Source organism: Dipodomys merriami, unplaced genomic scaffold, assembly GCF_024711535.1.
Source record: "Dipodomys merriami isolate MVZ:Mamm:240054 unplaced genomic scaffold, mDipMer1.0.p SCAF_5, whole genome shotgun sequence".
Lineage (NCBI taxonomy): Eukaryota > Metazoa > Chordata > Mammalia > Rodentia > Heteromyidae > Dipodomys > Dipodomys merriami.
Window position 1 is genome coordinate 77,394,036 of NW_027206068.1, and position 22,768 is coordinate 77,416,803.

General features: G+C 51.3%; 1 protein-coding gene, 1 long non-coding RNA gene and 1 pseudogene across 7 annotated transcripts in view; 1 reads left to right on the forward strand and 2 right to left on the reverse strand.

The window, feature by feature from the left end:
- Dpp6 (dipeptidyl peptidase like 6) overlaps nt 1-22,768 on the forward strand; it is a 648,628-nt gene that overhangs the window by 546,856 nt on the left and 79,004 nt on the right. The window lies entirely within an intron of this gene.
- LOC138809979 (uncharacterized) lies at nt 1,111-21,014 on the reverse strand. 3 transcript variants are annotated; one of them, XR_011366978.1, is made up of 4 exons: nt 20,471-20,648; nt 19,246-19,478; nt 18,647-18,705; nt 1,111-2,425 (listed from the first exon to the last, which is right to left on the reverse strand). It is a non-coding gene; the product is annotated as an uncharacterized lncRNA (long non-coding RNA). The 3 variants fall into 3 exon arrangements; XR_011366977.1 differs by lacking the exons at nt 1,111-2,425; nt 20,471-20,648 and adding exons at nt 15,359-15,997; nt 20,671-21,014; XR_011366976.1 differs by lacking the exon at nt 1,111-2,425 and adding an exon at nt 15,359-15,997.
- LOC138809998 (small ribosomal subunit protein uS5 pseudogene) lies at nt 13,872-14,729 on the reverse strand (annotated as a pseudogene).

The following is a 22,768-nucleotide window of genomic DNA, read 5'->3' on the forward strand; positions in this document are numbered from 1 at the left end:
GTGACTGCTGGCTGGACGCTCTCCCTGTTTGTGCCCCCCACAGGTCGTCAGCTCTTCCATGAGGCTGTGTCTGCGGGCTGCGAGACACTCGCGTTTTGGAAATGTCCCTTAGTTTTCATATCTGCCATTCCTAGAAGAGACATTTCATCAAACGAACGGTTCTCAAGCCAGCTCTGTAGGACTGCTCTCCGTGGGCAGAGGATTTGTGATGGGATCTATGTTTTCCCTTTGAAATGAGCCATGGAGATGTTCCCAGCTATGCCCACACTGCACTAGCCATTAAGAACTCAGGGCTGGGCTTCTTTGAGATACTCAGAGGCTCAGAGACAATGAGAACCCTTCTCTCTCTGTCTCTCGCTGTCTCTCTCGGCCTCTGTCTGTCTGTCTGTCTGTCTGTCTCTCTCTCTCTCTCTCTCTCTCTCTCTCTCTTTCTCTCTCTCTCTCTCTCTCTCTGTGCCTGGCTTGCTATGATGCTCATGATAAAAGAGCAGCTTCAGAGAGCGGATTTAATACGTCCTCTAGGAAATCTTCCACAGCTTAGGATATGAAGATGAAGAGCATGGAGCGGTGTCACGGGAAGCCCCCCCCCCCCCCCCGGAGCAGGTGGGGAGGCAGGAGGCAGGAGGCAGGCGGCAGGGCCCGCACAGGCCGCCCAAGCTGCTTCCTTGGGTCTGCGCCCGTCAGGCCAGCAGGCTCCGCAGCGAGTCCCCATGGCAGCCTGAAGCCTGGCCTTCTGAGCCCTCCTGGCCTTCTAGCTCTTTCCTGAGCCCCCCTCCCCACCCCCCCCCCCGTGATCGTGGCTGTCCCTCCACAGCCCACCTGCCATTCTGGCTCTTTCTCCTCCGACCCTTCACCTGGGGAGGAAGGTCCACCCTCCCGGGTCAGCCGTCCTCCTTTCCGGGCAGCCTAGGGAGCTGCCCTGAGGCGGAAGCGTCCTTGCACGCCCCCAAGGCCCGTGGCTGCTCACTGGGGCCCACAGCCACCCCCCAGTGGGCAGAGAGCATTTTATTGAAGTTGACAAATCCAGCGAGGATAGACAGATTGATCTCCCCAACAAGGTTAGAGTATTTAATGAAATGTCATGTACGTGGAGAGGACCGGGCTGAAGTGACATCCCATTAATAACTTATAAAGGCCTCTAATCAGGTTGGGTTAATTTGGTATGCATTGTAAAAACATTTATCATGGGTACTGAAGCCCATGACAGAATCCAAGAAATTAATATTATAGGAGTGGAAATCGCCTTCTATATCCTCCAGTACTGGATGGAGGCTGTTTGGTGAGTGATTTACTGGCCCTACCAAGGCCTCCCTCCAAATTCAACGCGGCATATATTACGAACTGTGGCTGTGCGTACCTAAATCACTTTAGAACTGACTGGTGCTCGAGTACATAGGCTGAATTCTTGGCAATTAGCCGAAACAGGCGGGGAAGTGTCAGGACCCCAGATGATCTCAGCAAGGGACTTGAGACATGGTGTGTGATGACAGAAGCCGCTCCTGCTCCCCACGGACTCGGAAGGCACAGGGAGGTCAGAACACAAAGAGAAGTGTGGGATTGTGGAGGCAGGGGGAGAAGAAGGGTAGGTGATGCTCTCACATCAGTCACGCCGTGTGAATCTAGAGAAAGCGCTGAGGACAAAATTCCTTACAACCACAGCTTGTTATTAGGGGGAGCTATGTTTTGAGCATGTGGAGATCAGGCAATATTTGACTTCCTGCCCTTGGCTTATCTCATTTAACACGATGAGCTCCAGTTTCTACCACGTTCCTCAAAATGACAGTTTCAGCCTTCCTTATGGCTCAATGGCACCCCACATTTTACATCTGAATGGGGCACACCAAAATGTTCTGTTTTCTTTCCCCTTCTTTGGTTGTTGGGCCCCTGCGCTGGTTCCATATCTTGGTTATTTCAAATGCTGCCAGGAGTCTCTCTCCCACATGGTGATACTCATCCTTCAGACATATTTCTAGGAGCAGCATAGCATTGTTTTCAGTTCTCAGTGATTCTCTGCCCTGACTTCCAGAGAGGATGAATGAGGTTACCTTCCACCCTGAAGTGTAATGAGGGCTCGTTTAACTACACATCTTTGCCGCATTTGTTGTTTGATCTCTTGGTGAATTCCATTCACTAAGGGGTGAGCAACTCTCAGTGGAGTTCTGATGTGCATTTCCTTTGGGGCTAAGTGTGTTGATCCTTTCTTCAGATATGTCATCTTCTGCCATAGCAGAACTAAGGGACGGGTGTGTTGGGGCTAGAAACAGAGCCTGGCTGGATTGCTCACAGTGGTCTGGAGGCCTAAACCACCTTTCCTTCCTTCCTGTGGTTTCTTTGAGGCCAGTACAACCCAGTGCACTATTTCTCATGAAGAATCAGCTTTAGACAGAAGCCATGGCAGTGTGACGATGGAGAGTTTTAGGATCATCTATCAAAGGAAACACAGCACACCAGAGTACAGTCAGTGATAGAGATTTGGGATCACGTAACAAGGCAGTTCTAAATAGAGGCAGCATTTGGAAGTGTGCGGATGAGGATGCAGCTGTGGCTGGATCTGCAGCCGGGGTGCTGCAGCTCCTGGGGGTGTGCCCAGGCCCTGGCAGGAGGATGGATGGGATCTCCCTCCGTGCTGCCAAGACTCCACTGTGCACAGCGTGGGCCTCCGGCCTTATCTGACGGAACACCCCATAGGCAGAGGGAACGCCTCTTCATTTCCCAGCAGGGAAAGCCTCCGTGGCCGTCCCCTCTCCTCTGCTGTATATGGGATCCGTGACCTTTTCTTCCCCTAACCTGCTGAAAGTATGGTCAGCCCCACCTGTCCTAACAGCAAATCTTCCAACTGTTCATTTTAGTATTCAGCTCTCACTTCCCAATAACTTCACTCCCAGACCAATGGAAGCTACTCAAGGACAAAGAGAGCCTTTCATTATGCTTTTATCTTCCACAGCCCAGTGCTCAGTGTGGAGAATACAGGTTTTTGACAAATATGTGTTAAATGGATGAGATCCTATAGGGAAAGTAAAATTAAATGTCAAATTTATGGATATGAGCTCCAGAATTTGTAGAAATTGAAAAAACTTGGCGTTATAGCCTGAAAAGATTAAAGATTTAACAACTTGTCTGGCGGTTAATTGACTCCACGGCCCCGACAATGAGCAGCTTCGAGGAGGACATGCTAGATCTCTGAGGCTGACGTTCTTCTTAAGGGGGCTGGGAAGGTGGCTCAGTGGTAGAACGCTTGCCTTGCATGCCTGAGGCCCTGGGTTCAATTCCTTAGCACCACATAAGCAGAAAAAGCTAGAAGTGGTGCTGTGGCTCAAGTGGTAGAGCGCTAGTCTTGAGCTGAAAAGCTGAGGGACAGTGCCCAGGCCCAGAGTTCAGGCCCCACGACCAGACCCCCAAAAAAAATGTTTACTAAGCCATGAAAGGTCTGAAAACGAAGGTGTGAGTCGCAGCAGTTGAGATTTGCCCAGGGCAGGCTGAACCTCGTGAGTCAGGAGGGCAGGGGAGGAGTTCCCGGCAATGAGCCTCCCACCCCGTCCCAGGGCCCTGCTGGGAACTGCTCCCCGCATCCCCGGAGCGGTTAGACCTCGGGGATGTGTGCCCTTCCTGTGTTGCAGTTTGCAGCTCAGGTTGACCCCCACTGTCATCACCTTGGAAGCTGAAGCCTGAGGAATTATTTCCTGAGTGGCTGCACCATGCAGAACCCAGGCAGGCCATAAGTAGCTTGCTTAAAACAACTCTGCAAGGCGTTGGGGGGATTTTAGCAACATCAAATGATTCCCCCACTTTTTCTTTCTTCAAACTAGATGCCTCCTAGGCAACATTTGGTTAGTGCCCATTAATGGTAAGTCAGTCACCAAAACTGGAAATTGAACCTTCTTCACACTTTTTTTTTTTTTTTTTTTGGTTGGTCGTAGTGCTTGAACACGGCCTGGGCACTGTCCCTCAGCTCTTCAGCTCACGGCGAGCGCTCTACCACTTGAGTCACAGCGCCACTTCCAGTTTTCTGGTGGTTCATTGGAAATAAGAGTCTCACAGACTTTCCTCCCCAGACTGGCTTTGAATCATATCCTCAGATCTCAGCCTCCTGAATAGCTAGGATGACAGGCGTGAGCCACCGGCACCCAGCCCTTCTTCACATTTTTAAAGGACCCCTTCCGATCCTTCTCTCTCTTGGGTTTGGTGATTCTCATGTCACACAGTTAGTCAAGTTCAGTGGCAGCCCCAGTTGCACGTTTTTGTTTTATTTTTGGAAGGGACAGGTCTAGGAATTGAACTCGAGACCTTGTGCTTGCTAGGTAGGAGCTCTACCATATGAGTCATGACCCCCACCCCAGTTTTTTGGGGGGTATGCCTACTTTTAGGTATGTGGTAGCTAGAACCTGGTACGCTGAGTTCTACTCTAAGGAAGAGTTAGCGAGTGAGTGAGCTGATTGTCTTGTCTATTTGCTGCATTGGAAACGAAGCATGGGCTGGGATGGTGTGGTTCCGGCTGTAACGAGGTCTCTGGCCCTGCACAGTTGGAAGGACGTTTTCGTTTCCCTGGCCGGTCCTCACTTGAACCGTATCGCCCACGTCTGATGGGAGCTGAGGCCGCCTGCCCGCACAGCCTCAGGCTCTCAGCCGCAGGCGTGTGGTTCCGGCCACGCTCTGCGCCTGGCGTCACGCCGTGCCACCCGAGCTTCTGAGCTCTCGTGATAATCACCACCTCCCAGTGGCCCGGTCAGAAAGCCAGCAGCGGTCTTGACCACTACCTTCCTCACCTCCACTGTGTCCTCCCTTTGCACACTACCGAAGTCTGTCCTCCATTTCCAACATCACCTCGCACCATGCTCCTGCAGGCATCCATCTTTGCTTCCCTGCCCTATTCAAGAATGTTCTCCCTTTATTCTGTCCCTGAGAGATCGTCTAAAATGAGAATGCATTCACACTGACTTTCCTATATAAAACCTTCTCATTATCACGACGTGCACCTGGGATAAAGGCTAGATCACATAAGCTGCTGCGAGTCCTCCCTCACCCTGCTCCCCAGCTGACCACCCTCCCTGGCTGAGGACCAGCTAGGCTAAGCTGGGTGCAGCTCCCTGAGCACTTAGACCTTCTGTTGCCTCAGGATCTATGCTGCTCCTTCAGGGCAGGTTCTCCATCCCCACTTCAACCCTTCCCTAAAGCTGGGCTCAAGCCATCCTTGCTGGGACTGCCACAGGCTCCTGGTACTGTTAGGTCTCTTCTGCTTACCTTTCCTCCAGGAGATTTCCACTCCTCAGGACAGCGTCCTGTTTCCTTCTCCTGGGCAGTAATGTGTTCTTGGCTGCTGAGGGCTGACTGCTAGTTACCGTGTGAGAATAAGGATTCATAGCCTGAATCCACCATCCACTCAGTAAAGGCAGTCCTGTTTCCCCAAGGCAGACAGCAACCACCTTTTTTCTGATGTAATCACAACCAAGGCTCATTCATGGTTGTTTATCTGTATTTTCACCTATAGTAGAAGTGTGTTGACCTTTCGTTTCAGTGACAAAATTTCCCCCTACTCCACCCCCGACACACCAACCTTTTGTGCCTCAGGCTTTCAACCAAATTCCAGTGCCTTCACATGGAGATATTGATATACACAGAGATACATATAATTTACATGTACATGTGTTTATCTAACCGAGTTCATGTTTCTATAGCCCTCAAAATCCATATTTTTAGGCAGCCAAGGGATGTGGCTGTTGAGCAGAACTTGGGTTGTTACACTGTTCTTTGGAGTCACTGTCCCCAAAACCTAATCAGCAGAGGACACAGTCCACAATGGTTCACTTCGTGAACACTTCCTTCTACACTTACTGTGTGTCCGATGTCACAGGATTGGGTGGCTCCAAACTCTCCCTGCCTACAGGTTCAGAATGGTGAAAAGAGTAAGTCAGGAATCAGTGGGAGAGGATGGATGGCTTTCAGGCTGGTAAAGATCACCACGCTGTCACGTGGTGTCAGCCTCCATCCACCTCCGTGGTGAATCATGGGAGAAAATAAATCTGTAAAGAAACAGAGCCAGCCCTAATAAGCAGCTGCCTGATCTGCCTTCTGCCTCTTGTGACATCCATAACTGAGCCAATATATTTGTCAGTCTCTGATTCAATGGCAGTCTGTGAATCCTTTCTCCAATAACCCTAAAATTTTAGTGGCCCAGGGCTCCATTTGAGAAACAAAGGCTTTTAATGGCAGATGACAGATTAGACTAATGGTTCTTAAACCAGCCTATGCCTTGGGTGTGTGCCCAGAGGTCTGACGTGGACCAGGGGGAGGTTGGGTCTCCAGACATTGGAAAGTCCTGCAGGTTCTTCTGGTCTCCAGTCACCTTTGACCACAGCAGGGCCAGTCCAGCTGCAGTGTGGGGGAACTCTCCAGTCAAAGCCTGTAGGCCTGAGGATATTACAAAATGACTCTTTTCTTTTTCTTTTTTTTAAAATGATGATCCTGGGGCTTGAACTCAGCGCTTAGGTGCCGTCTCTGAGCTTCTGCTCAAGGTAGGTGCTCTACCACTTGAACCACAGCACCGTTTCCAGCTTTTTAGTAGATAAGAATCTCACGGGCTTTCCTGACCAGGCTGGCTTTGAACTTCGATCCTCAGATCTCAGGATTACAGGCGTGAGCCTCTGATGCCTGGCGTCCTACATGAGAAGTTACTGCCATGTTGATAGATGTTTCATGTAATGTTGATTACCGTAGTGTAATTTTTCTCCCAGCAGACCTACAAGCCATAAAGCATATCAGAATGCCAACCTGTTACAGGGGAAAGGCCGAGGTCCAGATAGTGCTGGGTGAGGTGAGACCAGCCACCTTCTATCAAAGGGCTCACAGAGTTCCTGTCATCCTTGGCTGGGCATTTTGACTCTTTTAGAGAGTGACTAAACCAGTGAAACTCCATTCAGTAGTGAGATTAAATTCCATTCAGCAGTGAGAAACCAGAAGTTCATAAATAGATTCACCTGAGCAAGGTCATATGGGGGCGGAGGGAGGACTGGGAACAGAAACCCAGAGCCCCAGTTTCTTCTCTAGACCAAGTGAATCAGAGCTGTGTCCCAAATGACGCGGCACCAGACCCAACGGGCTGGTGTCTATGGAAAGTCTGACAATCTTTTAAATCCCCACAAATTCAAAGGGCTGTTATTCTGTACATGATATGATGTGTCCGTTCAAGTCCACTCAGAGGGACCTTCATGGTTTTTCCAATATACAGAATCTAACCATCTCCTGAGACGGCCCTGGTTCACTCCCTCTCTCCATTCTCCTGACTAGAAGAAAAGGAAGCATGGGTCTATGAAATCCCTGCCTGCCATATTTTCTGGCTCTATACATGAGCTGCTAAGGCCCCAGAGCAGGTCCTGAACCCCAGAGGACAGCTCTCCCAGGAGAGCCAAGCCACTGCTTCTGCTCATGCTGAGCCATGTACAGAGCCCCATTAGAGGGTGATTAAACCAATAAAACTTCACATATCGTCCTGCCCAGGGAGCAACCTAGCCATTTTAATTTTCTTAACCAGACTGTGAAGAATAGTACAGTTCTGTGCAGGTGTCTCTGTTCCCAGGACTATTGAAAAGTCTTTTGGTTTTGGTTGCATTTTGTATAATAATGAAATACTTTGTAAATGAGGGTTGATAAAATGAGCACACATATTCCCTCATCTCAGCATGAAATGCACACTAGGCTCCCGCCGAGCTCAGGGCCTCCCCGTCAGCATTTCCTCCACCACCACCTCAATCTCCTCTGTGCTTCCCTAATGCCTTATAAAAATAATTTTTACTTTGGCTGGGAATGTGGCTTAGTGGCAGAGTGCTTGCCTAGCATTCATGAAGCCCTGGGTTCAATTCCTCAAGACCACATAAACTAAAGGCCGGAAGTGGTGCTGTGGCTCAAGTGGTAGAGTGCTACCTTGAGCAAAAGAAGCTCAGGGATAATGCCCAGGCTCTGAGTTCAGGACTGGCAAGGAAAAACAAAACAAAACAAAAGAAAATAGTTTTACTGATGGGTTCCAGTGGCTCACACCTATAATCCTAGTGATTCAGGAGCTTGAGATCTGAGGATTACAGTCTAAAACCAGGAAAGTCTGTGAGACTCTTGCCTCTAATTAACTAACAAAAAAACCTGGAAGTGGAGCTGTAGTCCAAGGGGTAGAGAGCTAGCCTGGAGCACACAAGCTCAGGGATAGTGACCGGGCTCTGAGTTCAATCCCCTAGATTGGCATTTTTTAAAAGTCTTACTTCATATTTATGAAGGTATAAGCAACAGCTCATTTACAGTCTTAATTGCATACCGTGGTTGCCATATGGCACACACTCTTGTCACTTCACCTTTGTATTCATCCTTGTGAGTGATCGCTGCGGATGTAGGTACATGTCACCATAGTTGGTCCATCACACAGACCTGTCACGGCGCTTGGTTCATCCTGTCCCTGGACATGTGGTATATTTGGTCTTAAAATCTATTTACAGTGTTGCTGCCTACATTTTTCTCCTGTCTCCCAGGGCACAGGTGCCAGTCCCTCAGGAGGGGTGTCATTTGATCCCAGATGAATTTGGACGGATTGTCTCTAGAGCAGTTCCCATTTGTACCACCTCTTCCATAGAACTCCTGGCCCTGCCTTTCTGTGTATTGTTCTTTGGGGATGGTTCAGCATTTTCTCATGTATATAATTTCTCTATACATTTTTCGTTTTCTTTTCTGTTTTGGACTGGTGCTGGATCTTGAGTTTGACAGCTTATATGTTGCTTAGCTTTGTTCTGCTCAAGTTTGGTATTCTGCAACTTGAGCCACAGCTCCACTTCTGGGTTTTGTCTTGTTTTGTTTTGTTTTCTGACTCATTGGACTTAAGAGTCTCATGGAGGCTGGGAAGGTGACTTACTGGTAGAGTGCCTGCCTTGCATGCCTCAGGCCCTGGATTCGATTCCTCAGCACCACATAAGAAAAAAAGAAAAAAGCCAGAAGTGGCACTGTGGCTCAAGTGGTAGAGCGCTAGCCTTGAGCTGAAGAGGGACAGCGCCCAGGCCCAGAGTTCAGGCCCCACAACTGGACCCCTCCCCCCCAAAAAAAGGGTCTCATGGATGTTCCTGCACAGGCCCTTGGAGCTGGGATCCTCCGATCTCGGCCTCTCGAGTAGCTAGGATCATGGGTGTGGGCCACTGGTGCCCCACTCTCTATGCACTTGTTTCTATGGCTGCTCACATTTTACAAGTTTGCCTTTCACCTCCATTGGTTCTACTTTGGTAGTTTAAAGAAAAGTTGATAGGGATGAAACGTTCACTTATGGTTTTCATTTTTGTGTTTCTAAAGAAATATGCTACTACTCTGAGGACATAAAGATATTCTCTTGTATTCAAGCCTGACATTTTTGTGATTTCATCATTTACAATTACGTCTTTAGCTCATCTGAAAACAAGTTTGGGAGAGGATAATGTATACATGCCATTCTTTGTGGGGAAGAGAACCATTAGTGGAAAAACTTTATTTTCCTTACTGATCTTTGGAGCTGCCTCTGCTGTGTATTACTTCTGTGTATGGTAAGGTGGGCAGGACAGGGCAGGTCAGGTAGGGTGGGGGGAGGTGACCTCTGATTCTCCCGTGTTAGGTGTACCAGGGAAGACCACAGCATGGAATAAGGAAATCTCTTGAACTTTGGCTTATGGCCTATTACCTTCTGATCCCCTGCTTTTAGCAAAAAGATTGTGAGCCCAAGGCTCACAATCTTGGAGAGAGTTAGTAATCATATTTTTGGGTTTTTCCTTAGCTGGGTGTGTATTTTATGTTTAGCCACTGCCAAGAATACTGATGATACCTACAAAAATAATGGTACAAAAATTCCCTCATAAATGAGTGCTGTTGACCAAGACAGGAGACTTGATCTACAAACTAAGGTGAAGAATAACACCAATGACTGACAGAATGCTGCAGTCACTCGGGGAGGAGCCCGTGGTTAGCTTGGCTTTGGGATGAACTCCTAGAATGGAAAGAACCCAGCAGTTAGAAACGGCCTGGGATGGATAGAGGGCCAGCCCTGCCACTTCCAGGGACTGGAGTAGGGTGGACTCAGGTTCCTCACTTGGAAATAGGGTTTCTGAGGCCTGACAGGGATGGTGCAGAGGCTCAGGTGGCCCTGCCCAGCAGAGAATAAGAAGCTTTCCTTTTCTGAGCCAAAAACGTTATCTGGACTCTGTGCCAGAGGCTAACCATGTTTGCACAGGTGATGGTAACATTAGAAAATGAAGAAACATGAATTTTGAAGAAAGGGCATTCGTCTTTTTGACCTTGACCCTTCGGAGTCAGTTTCCTCATCCATACAGAGGGTGATTGAGATGCCTACTCGGTAGGGTTAGCGGAATGTGGGATGGCTGATGTATGTCCTGAGTGCAGCATTCAGTCCCAGGAAGCAGAGAGCTGCAATCGACCCTTCGCAGTTACTGGGCAGCTGCTGTGACTTCTCCACACACAGGATAGCCAGCATTTTCTTTTGCACATGATCTCTTGTGCATAACATATTTTCCAGTGTCTGAAGGGATGGCGGTGAACAAACTTTTGGTGTCCAGAAGCAACAAGACAGTAGGGTAGGGTGCTTTTCTAGAGCTTGCAGAATTGGAGTTTCCTGGCTTCAGTCATATCACTCAGGGCTGGCTCAGAAGAGACATCCCCTTAAAAGTTTGGTTCCTGGAGAGCGTGGGGGACTGTGACTCAAACGCTGTTCTCCTTCTCGTTCATCTACCCACAAGTGCATGCCACCTTGCTGGGAGTATTTTTAAGGAAAGTGGCCATTTGGCTTAGTTCAAAAGCAATGCGAGTTGTCATCTCTCTGTTATGTTGCATTTGAAATTGTGAGCTCAGAGGCCATGAAGAAAGCCCCTTCCAGTCAGTTCCCGGAAGCCTCCGGCCTCGGAATGCTGAGTGACATCATGCAGCCCAGGGTCTCCTGGTGGTATGAGGAGTTTGAAATTTGGCCTTATTAATTAACATGTTCATGTTGCTTAACTTTTGGAGGGCACTGATTTTCCAGAAGTGCTCATTACCAAGCTCACTGCAGAGGGCTGGCTGCATATTAACGATTTCGTCATGTGCTCCCTGCGGAGCCCGGAGCCGTCCTGCCTCCCCCAGCCCACCTCCAGGATGGCGGGAGCCCGCCTGGTGCGGCTCACCGCCGTGCAGGGCCCTCCTGCTCCCAGAGGAGTTACAGCTGCTTCCGTCCTGAGGCAGAATCTTTTCATCAGCTTGAGCTCCCGGTGTGGGGCCTGAAATACCTGAAGTATCTCCTCGCCACCTTCCTACCCACATGCCCAGCCCAGGGCTCCTAGCGTGTGATCTTCATAGCCATGTGACCGATTATGAGTCTGGAAAGGCCTGGAAGAGCCTTCAAACACTTTAGAGAGACAGCGTGGGTGTCACAGAGAGGCAAGTGGGTATGCACAGCATAGCTGCGTCCTCTTGGGCTGCAGTCCCACACAGAGGAGCTTTTGAAGAACAGAGGTTTGTTCCCCACCGTGCTGGAAGCTGGAAGCCCGGGTCAATGCTGACAGACAGATGGACAGACGGGGAAGAACGGGGCTGAGGACCAGATTCCCGCCCCTCCTCAGGGTCCTCGTGTCAGAGAGCTGGCTGGGTCCACTCACAAGGTCACTGACCCTGCTCACAGGGCCCTCAGAACCCCACCACCTCCAGGACACCGCAGCCAGGGACCCCGTCACCTGTGGCCCATCAGACTTGAATGTGTGACTGTCCGAGGGGCATATCCAGTCCTAACACTGCACAGACGGCTCGGGTGCAGGATTCCAGGTTGGCCGAGGGGCCCGGCCCAGGGCACAGCACAGAACTCCAGCCAGACACCTGCTCTGCCTTACTGGGTCAGTGACTGAGCCTCTCTCTCCGTTTCCCTCTGAGACGGGACTTCTTCGGCATAGTTCATATAGCTGATGCATGTTCTGTGGTCCATGTGGAAGTGTGGGCAGCCAGAATCCTTGTGGCCAGACACCTGCATAGACAACCAGGACCTGGCACCCAGGTCGGCTCCAGGCCCCAGATGGCCTGCAGGGCACACTCAGGCAGAAGGGAGCCGTGACCTGGCAGCTTCTAGAACATTCCAGACTCCAGGTTTGAATTACTGACTCCACTGAATCTCTGTGGTGACATTATGACAGTGATTACGGGGCAGGACGAGAAGAGGTGGAACCGTGGCTTTCCCAGAGGCATCTAGGTTGCTGTATGGATGGGGTCAGGCTTGGGTCCTGGATGACCCCAGATTCTGTGTCAGGTCAGCGGTGAAGCCAGCTGGGCCGTGCTGTTCTGTCAGGGGACTGACTTGCTTTTACTCGCCAGAGACGGGCATTGGGACTTCTCTCCCAACCCCTGTGACATCCCCCTGTCCAAGTGCTCATGGACACCCTCATGCCTGCCTGAGCCTTGGACAGGTGGTCTGGATTGAACAGCCACCTCACAGCACGGTGCACACCCAAACACAAGGAGCAGAGACACAGCACTGCGCACACCAAACACAAGGAGCAGACACACACACTGCACACATGAAACACAAGGAGCAGACACACACTGTGTACATCAAACACAAGGAGCAGACACACACTGTGTACATCAAACACAATGGCAGACACAGCACTCACACCAAACACAAGGAGCAGAAACAGCACTGCGCACACCAAACACAAGGAGCAGACACACACACTGCACACATGAAACACAAGGAGCATACACACAGCACTGCGTACACCAAACAAGGAGCAGACACACACACTGCACACATGAAACACAAGGAGCATACACACAGCACTGCGCACACCAAACAAGGAGCAGACACACACTGCACAACATGAAACACAAGGAGCAGACACATACTGTGTACATCAAACACAATGGCAGACACAGCACTCACACCAAACACAAGGAGCAGAAACAGCACTGCGCACACCAAACGCAAGGAGCAGACACACACACTGCACACATGAAACACAAGGAGCATACACACAGTACACACAGTACTGTGCACACCAAACACAAGGAGCAGAGACAACACTGTGCACTGCAAACACAAGGTGCGGAGATACAGCACTGCGCACATCCAAACACAAGGAGCAGAAACAGGACTGTGCACACTCAAACACAAGGAGCAGACACACAGCACTGCGCACACCAAACACAAGTAGCAGTCACACAGCACTGCGCACACCATCACAAGGAGAAGCAACAGCTCTGGCTCCAGTGGTGCCAGCCCCAGCACTGGCCGACAGTCCTGCTGACCGCTTCTCAGCTCCCTCCTGGCCCCCAGGTAGGGAGGCTCCCGAGATGTGTGTAACTAAGATCACGCGTGTTCGTGTGGCAGAGGACACGTGCTTGTATGGCAGAGGTCACCCATGTTCTTCCAGGGAGGAAGCCTTGTCCCCACCCCAGAATTTTCAATGTGTCCCTGCATCTCTGTGGAATGGAATTTGCCGGCTCTAATACTAATGTTCTGTTGGCCAAGAGACTCGTGAGCCAGGAAACAATAGGAGATAAGCAAGCGTGACCAGACGAGGGCCTTGTCTCTGCAATGGCATCAGGCTGCTCGACTGGACCATGGCACAGGAAGTGTGGTTGGGGTATGGGCGTTTGCCACGGGGCTTTTCCTATCTGTCTGTGGAGAGCAGGGGCTCAGGACGGCAGGTCAATCACAGGCCCCCACTACTGGAGATGGGCCCCTGTGTGTATTTAATTGGCTTCTCTCATTTGTTCCTTGTTCCTGTGAATATACTACAAATACCACAAAGCATAAAAAGTGAAACATATATATATATATATATATATATATATATATATATATATATATATTACAGGCTTGATTCACTTTACTTTTGTATAAAATTCTATGCTGTAGCCACAGCTGCAGCCTGGGTCCTCTGTATAGAGACTCTGATGTGGCCTTTCACAAGATGTCAGGGAATTTCCTGATAAGGAGATTTGGTGAATGCGGTCTCTTTCCAGAGGTCTGGGGTAGGTAACTGTAGGTCTTAGAGATGGCAATAAAGGTGGCTTTGGTGAAGTTCCCCAAAGTAGCAGCACAGCCCTGGCTGAGATGGAGCAGTCATGGTTCCAGCCATCAGCAGCAGCTTCTTGGGGACAGGAGCTGACAGGATCCCAGTGCCTCTGGGGGCAGGAATGAGGCCACCAGCACAGAACCGCAGCGGCCTGTCACCTTGCACGGGACAGTGTGAGGCTTGCCCATCTTGTTCCCCCAGTAACCTTGCCGCACAGGGATGATGGAGAGCTTGGCCAAGATGATGGTCCCCGGATGGCAGTGAGCACTTAACCCCCAGATCAACGTGGCTGTTGTAGTAGCTAATGGCTACAAATGCCTTGAACCTGGTGCGCTGGCCAGCTGGAGTCTGCTTCTGCCTAGGCATAATCTTCAACCCCTCATCCTGGATGATGCCCCCAGGAAGAAGTCAACAATCTCAGACTCCTTGATGGGCAGGGAGGAAAGACAGATCTCCTCCAGAGACTTGATCTTCATGTCCTTAACCAGGCGGCCCAGTTTGGCGATGGGGATCCATTCCTTGTCTTCAGCCTTGCCTCCACGAGTCCCATGGCCACGACCCTGGCCTCTCACAGTCGCAGCCTCGACCCAGAGGCCACTACTGAAGCCTCCACAGAAGCCGCCACGGCCTCCCAAGCCTGGGCCACAGGACTTCCGGGCCCTCCCGCTGCATGGCGTCATCCGCCATTTGGTGTTTTCCCAGAGAAGGAGTGAAAAATATTTTTGTGAAAATAGGGAAGAAACACCTTTCATGGTCTCACAGTTTGTAACTGACATGAATATTTTGATTTGCTTTCTTAGGTACTTTTTACAGTTGTGGTTGGTTTTATTTTTGGACCTTTTGCCCACTATGATATAATTAACAGTTTACTAATGAAATGGTTGTTGCAAACATAATTTTAGTAGCAGTATTTCATTGAATTTTCATTGATTTATGAAAATTTAATTTTTCTGGTGGACAGCTAGGCTTTTTATAATGTTCCACGGCATAACTGATGCTTTAAAACCCTTTGGGGTTCAAAATGTGCCTGAGGTGAATTACCAAGTCATCAGCCGTGAACCCTTTTTTTTAAGGCTCTCGATGCCTATTTGCAAATCATCTTGTGAATGTTTAATCATTGCTCTGATTGCAGCCGCCTGACATCAGGTGAGCATGCATTCATTTGGGGGAGATCTTCCTAATTCTTCTATTTAAAACAACCTCTGCTACCATAATTCTATTAGCTCTCTATCTAAATCAGCATACATTTAGTTATAACTCCTAGTTGATTAAATTTGCATGTGTTTAATAGGAAATTGATTATTTTCTGTAAATTAATACCAGTGACATCTTTCTTGTGACTTGTCTGGTTTAATCTTTACCCCAATTCAGCTCTACCTGACTTAGCTATATGAATAATAGAGAAGGCACCAGGGCCCATGACACAGATGACAAATCTGGGGGTGGGGGGCAGAGACACTGAGCCTTGAGGAGGCAGAGACAAACTCAGGATAAGGGAGCCAGAGAAACAGGAATTTCAAGCACTGAACATGAATCCTCTCCATGCAAAGCACTGAGCCCACCCAGGCTCCACAGCACCATCCCCAGAGGAGGGAAGGTCCAAGAACGGCCAACTCAGCGACATGGAAGCCAAGGATCTGAACACGGAGCAGCTTTGCCAGGCAGTGTCTGGGGCTCCGCAAACACAATTGCTATCCAGGTCCCCAAGGCCAACGCCACCATACCATGCCACAGGTGTGGTGTCTCCAGCAGACAGTCTGGAGAACCTGCACAAGGCTTCTTGTCTTTTTTGGAAGCCCAAAGCCATTCATATCTGGACTGTTTGCAAAAAAAAAAATACAGAAATGTTCCAAGAAAAAATTGATTTTTCTATCACCACAGATGATAAGTGAGAATTCATTCACTTCTTTGGAGCCGGAGGATGGCTTTTGGCTCCCTGTGCAATTTGAATTTACCTGCAACACAAGGAGATGTGTGAGTGGAGACAATCTCACTTGTTTTCCCCAGTCATTCAACTTGCCAGTGTCTCCGTGTTTTTAGTTTTCCATTTTCCCTGTGTTTCCACTCAGGCCTGGCCCAGAGTTCCCAGTGTTCTCATGGCTGCTGGCACTGGTTGTAATTTTTGTTCCTTTTGGCCAGCAGAGGCAGCAAGCCGTCCGGCGTGCTCTGAGATCTCTGGCGGCAGGTGAGTGGACTTTACCAAGTGAGGGTCATACTCCCTTTCTGGGCTGTTGGGACAGTAGAAGGGCCAGAGTTCAGCCTTGAGTGTGCGCCAGGGAAGCCCGGGATCCTCTGCTTGCAGGTGCAGTGGCCACATGACGCAGTGCGAATGTGAGAACAGTAAGGCATAGTAAGAGCCAGCTTACTGAGAGCGAAAATACATAAAGTACATAAAGCATAGCAAATACCAATGACCCTCTCCTCAGGGCAGGGCCCCGGGTGCCCTCCAGATGGGGGTTTTCACTTCAGGGCCACTGGCTGGATATGCTCACCAGTCACCAGCTGTGAAACAGCAGGCTCTGCTCACATCTGCCACAGCTGCAAGCAGAGGCCAGGTCCGCCTGGGGAGGGATCTCAGTCCCATGGAGGGACCCCAGATCCGCCTGGGGAGGGATCTCAGTCCCACAGGAGGGACCCTGAAGGGAGTCTGTGGTCAGGGAGTTTGGGGTGAGTGCTCCCTCATGGTTTGGAGTACATGGAGAGGCATCATTCTTGGAGGGAGAGCTCAAGACTTGCAGGCACAGGGACCACCAGGGAGCAGGCACTAGGCCACCTGAGGCCAGAGGCATGAGAAAGAGTGTTGCATCCCATATGACAATCACATGTGGACAAGCCACGTGTGTTCAGCCTCAGTAAATCCACATGCTCAACAGGAGCACAAATGACCCTGAGGAGGACAAGCTGAGACCCGTCACCACACGCCAGCCAAGACCCGTCCATACACCAGGCAAGACCTGTCACCACACACTGGCCTAGACCCGTCACCATGCACAGTAGCCGGTGCAGGCAGAGCTCAGGGAACAGAAATGCATAGACAGCTCTCACGTTCTCTACCCACCAGCAGCCAGGAGGACAAAACCAGCCGTCTGGGGGCGGGGGCGGGGGGGGGGGGGCATGGAGCCAGGGTCATTTGGACCTGCTCAGCACTCTGCTGCTGTCTCCTAGGATTCCCTGCCCCCTGCGTGTCTCGTGTCTCAGCTCAGGGGTCACTCTCCACATGGAGGTGCGAACTGCCCTGACAGGATGACTACACTATGACTCAGTGGTAGAGCACATGCCTTGCACAAAAAGCTCAGGAACAGCATCCAGGCCCTCGGTTCAAGCCTCAGGATTCACACACACACACACACACACACACATTTTCTGGGTCAAAATGTGAGTTGAGCACTTGAGAAAAATCATGAGAACTCTCTCAGCAGGTGACATGAAACACACATGCATGAGAATGTCTTTTCTGTGTCACCACAGACTTGAGAGCTCCTGATAAAAGCTGTAATATCAGGTTATCAACAAGCCTTTTTCTCTCTTTGCCCACCGGTACTAAGTCCTGTCTTAATTTGCTGACATGGAAATTTGATATAAGGATTTTTGTAGGAAAGAGCAAAGGGGGAAATATTCAACTAGGCATGCACCAGCCCTGCCGCCACCACTGCATCATGGAGGGAGGTTACAGAGACTCAACCCATGGTGCTAATAATGGCCCCCTTCAGCTGCTTCCTAACCTCCAAGGCTGCTTCTGTGACTCACTTCTCTTTACACATCTGACAGTACCAGGAGGCAGGCACAGCAGGCCTGATTATTGGCACTCATGGATGGAAACTCAAATGGCAGAAAAGTCAAGAGACTCACTATATCCCCGGATGAGAACCAATGTAAGAAGAATCAAGCGTTCAGGATTTTAGGCTGATGGATTCGTAGGGAAATAGCAATGTTGTGGTTACAGTTATTAAAACATGGAATAAGAAGACACAAAAGGAATAGACTGAATCCTAAGACTTGGTTGATTACTAATTCAGAGAACAATCTCACAACTTGGGTCAGTGTGAAGGACCTGGCATCGCCAGCTTTGCTCGCCGCCTGGCCCATGGAAGATGTCCACCGATGTCTGCGGTGTCGACCTGGTGCTGAATGGGTAAGCGCCACACAAGCCTCCGATGCTGTTGTTCCCACCAACAGCTTTGCCATCCCCTCATCCAGACAGCTTTCCCACACGGTTACCAGCCAGCCTAGAGGAATGTGGGGCCTTTCCTTGTCTAAATGCCAGCAGAATGGCCCAAATGCAAGACTCCATGTATCCTTGTCATTATTAGATTGTATTGTATAAATACTGAAAACTGAGCTCTGAGTCCCCTGATAATGACCGCCCCCAGGCCTTTTAGGGCTGTCTCCAGGGGAAAACACGTCTCTGGCTCCCGACCCAGCTTTCTGCAGGCCAGGTGGCCGCCCAGGGCCATCACATGTCATCCCCATCGATGTGTCGTTTGCTGTTTGCTCTGCGATATGGTAGTTACTAGACAGCCATGGCACACGATTATGGGGCACCATGTGATATGTTCTGTGTCTCTCAACCACAAGAGGATCAGGGTCATTAGCAAACCACTCACCTGAAACACCTGTCACTTCCTGGTGCTGGGAATCGTTCAGCTCTTCTCCTCAATCTGCTCTGAAATATACAGTAAATCACTGCTGAGCCCAAGGGTGCCAGCCTTCCCTCCTATCCGACTGTCAACGCTTCCCCATCCCCCACCCCAGCAGGCTTTCCTCACCAGGGGCACAGGGGAAAAGTCTTTCTAGTGTGACCTTCTGGCTGTTTCCTGTGCGTCTGTGCTCACTGAGCATGTTTGGCAGTGGTGCTAGCTTCCATAGCATTAATGTATCCTCCACCCACCCACCCCCACCAGGCTGTACTGCTGGTCTTCCTCAAACACTGAGCTATTCAGCATGTCTTCTTTTTGGCCTTGATTTTCCAGAACTAAACACTAAATGGCGCCCAATTATAGTAATTATCTCCTCCTGTTCCTGATGTCATTAGATCCCTCTTTAGCTGTGTGCGTCTACTTTTGCTTTACTGCAACTGTCCTCCGGAGAGGCAGCTCATGCCTTTCTTAGAATCTGCAAGTCAGTGATAGAAATAGTTAAGGTATCGATTATCACTTAATATGTGTACAGGTGTGCATGCAAACACACACACACACACACACACCTTGATTTCTGCTCAGCACTATCCGAAAAAAGAAAGTTGTATTTGCTTTTCAGAGTCCCAGAAAAAGCAGTTAGTTAAAAATCCAGCTGACTGTCAAGCTGAGTGCTTGAGGAGAGTCTTCCTGGGCATTGATTGCAGAAGTGGACCATAGCCAGCAACCTCAGGGAAGGAAGCAGTTCTAGAACTCAGTGCAGTGCCACTCCAGTCCGTCTTCCACCACCACGCCAGCGTTGCTGGGTGGGGAAAATGAGTGTTTTTGTTGATGGCTGGCAGCAGCAATTGTCTACTGCCTACCTCATTCTATGAGTTCATGAATCCAATAAGTAGAGAAATAGGGGCTACTTCCCAAGTCGGGACCAGAATGAAAGAGTCTCTTCCTTAACTAGAAACTTTACCAAGGAAATGTATTGGAAGATCCCTTCCTCTAGAGAATTGTCATTGAACTTCCACAGCATTTACTGCAGCCAGGGGTATGTGTGCGTTGTATTCAGTCAGAAGTATTCAGACTCACGAAAGTGCGGTGCACGCTGTAAAGACAGAGGCCCGGGGACCCTGGCCCCGTCCACGTGCTTTGTTTCGTGGCCTCTCTTCCGTGTTTGGTCTGAATGGGCATTTGGTTTGGGGACAGAGCTGGACTTTCTTTTTTTTTTCCGGTCCTGGGGCCTGAACTCTAGGCTTGGGCGCTGTCCCTCAGCTCTTCAGCTCAAGGCGAGCGCTCTACCACTTGAGCCACAGCGCCACTTCCGGCTTTTTTCTCTTTGCTTATGTGGTGCTGAGGAATCGAACCCAGGACCTCAGGCATGCAAGGCAAGCTCTCTACCACTGAGCCACCTTCCCAGTCCCCAGAGGTGGACTTTCTAGAAACCTGTGCGGTCCCAGCCTTCTGGTGTAAGGGCAATGGAGCGCTTAAGACCTCGGGAGATGAAGGAAACGGCCTTGGCCAAGGAGGAGACAGGCCAGGCAACACGCAGGAGCCAGACCTGACCTGTGTGTCCACTTACGTCCCTGCGCACGAGGGAAGGGCGTCAGCAGGAGACATGGGGTGCAGGAGAGGAAGCAAAGCTAGGTGGTTGGCAAGTGCCGGGACCGCGCAGGGAGACGGAGGGCCCGGGCTGGCCGCAGAGGCTCGCCCGTCCACAATCCCACGGGTTCCCGGGGCGGGGGGGGGGGGGGGGCGGGAGGCGAGGTGACGGGGATCAGAACCCCCGAGCCCAGCTCTGCAGACCTGGCCACTCGGAGGTCCGCGGGCTCTCCCGCGCGGGGCGTGATCAGACAGTGGAAGTGTAAAAAGGGTGCCCAGACGACCCCGCCGACGAAGGGTGCGGCACCAAGAGTGGCTGCTGGCACAGCTCATGGGCGAAGCTCTCCTGAGGAAAGGCGGGCGCCTTTTATAAGGTCGGGGGCCGGAGGTGGGCGGCGCCTCACCTACTGCGCAGGCGCTGCCCTCGAAGGCGGAGACTGGCCTGCGAGGGGGCGTTTCCCGACGAGTAGCAGAGGCGGGCAGCGCATGCGCAAATGCCGGTGTGGACCGGCCGTCGGAGGTGAGCCGGAAGGGAAGGCCGCTCCCTCGTGCCGACTCAGCGACCGTGTCCCGCGAGGTGAGGCCCGGAGAAGGCCCCGGTGGGTGCTTGTGTCCACAAGACCGCGTGACGGCCACTTCCTGGGGGCACGGCAGGGCCAGACACTGAGACCTGGGCACACGCATGGTGGATGAAAGGGTGCTGCGCGGCTCTGCGCCCGCGCTTCCTGCCTCCTGGCTCCCAGCTCACTACCCTGCGCCCGCGCTTCCTGTCCAATGGCTCCCTACACTGCGCCCGCGCTTCCTGTCTAACGGCTCCCTACACTGCGCCCGCGCTTCCTGTCTAACGGCTCCCTACACTGCGCCCGCGCTTCCTGCCTCCCGGCTCCCTACACTGCGCCCGCGCTTCCTGTCTAACGGCTCACTACCCTGCGCCCGCGCTTCCTGTCCAATGGCTCCCTACACTGCGCCCGCGCTTCCTGTCCAACGGCTCACTACACTGCGCCCGCGCTTCCTGCCTCCCGGCTCACTACCCTGCGCCCGCGCTTCCTGTCCAACGGCTCACTACACAGCGCCCGCGCTTCCTGTACAATGGCTCCCTACACTGCGCCCGCGCTTCCTGTCCAATGGCTCCCTACACTGCGCCCGCGCTTCCTGTCCAATGGCTCTCTACACTGCGCCCGCGCTTCCTGTCCAATGGCTCCCTACACTGCGCCCGCGCTTCCTGTCCAATGGCTCCCTACACTGCGCCCGCGCTTCCTGTCCAACGGCTCCCTACACTGCGCCCGCGCTTCCTGTCTAACGGCTCCCTACACAGCGCCCGCGCTTCCTGTCCAATGGCTCCCTACACTGCGCCCGCGCTTCCTGTCCAACGGCTCCCTACACTGCGCCCGCGCTTCCTGCCTCCCGGCTCCCAGCACTGCGCCCGCACTTCCTGTCTCCCAGCTCACTACCCTGCGCCCGCACTTCCTGTCTCCCAGCTCCCAGCCCTGCGCCGCACTTCCTGCTTCCTGCCTCCTGTCTCCCAGCTCACTACCCTGCGCCCGCACTTCCTGTCTCCCGGCTCCCAGCCCTGCGTCAGCGCTTCCTGTCTCCTGGCTCCCAGCTCTGCGCCCGCACTGTCTCCCAGTCCTGCGCCCGCACTTCCTGTCTCCCAGCTCCCAGCTCAGCTGCCCCACCTTCTGCCCAGACATCCCCATCAGAATGCGGAACGGGAAACGTGCAGCCTCGTTGGGAGCCAGTCTTTCCGCTGGCTTTCATCTTCCTTTCATTGCACATACACCAGCATGGGAATGGACTTAGGATTGCCCACCTCGTGTTTCACTCACAGCTATTAATTAGCTGCCACCTGACTTGACTCAAAAATCCCTGGCAGGGTTAGAATATATAAAAGAGGCTAAACTTTAGGAAGACCTCGCATACTTGGGCACCCCCATTTTACCAGGCACTGAAATTAAACCAGAATGCATCCTTGTTTGCAGAAGTTTTCCAACTCCTTTCTGGGGCAGGCAGCCTGAGCAGAAAACTAATCTGCGATGGTGGTTCCAAAGCCTTCCTTGAAACCTGGGGAAGCGGCCTATTCTGTTTCCTACGTAAAACATTTAATTTGTGCTTTTCCTTGCATTGCACAAAACACCTTATTACAGTAGACGTTTCAATAACATCAGCAGTATTTTTTTCTAGTTCTTTCAAAAAAAAAAAAAACACCTGGTCATATTCTCATCTTGGCTCTTATAACAATGTCTGTAGATGTGGTGCATTTTGCAAAAATGACCAACAACTCAGCAACCCAGCCGTGTGTTCCGAGGAACCTGCAGGGTTGCAGGCAGGGAACTGGGGTGCTCAGGTCACCGCGTTGAGGTGCCTGTCGCTGAGAAAGCACACCCTGCTTAGGCTGATTCTCAGGTGCAGGCTGCAGGGGTGTGGCTGGTCCCTGGACCACTGAGTCTTAACTTTGATTGCACAACTGGCACCACCAGAGAATTTTTTTTTTCTTGTTGGTCA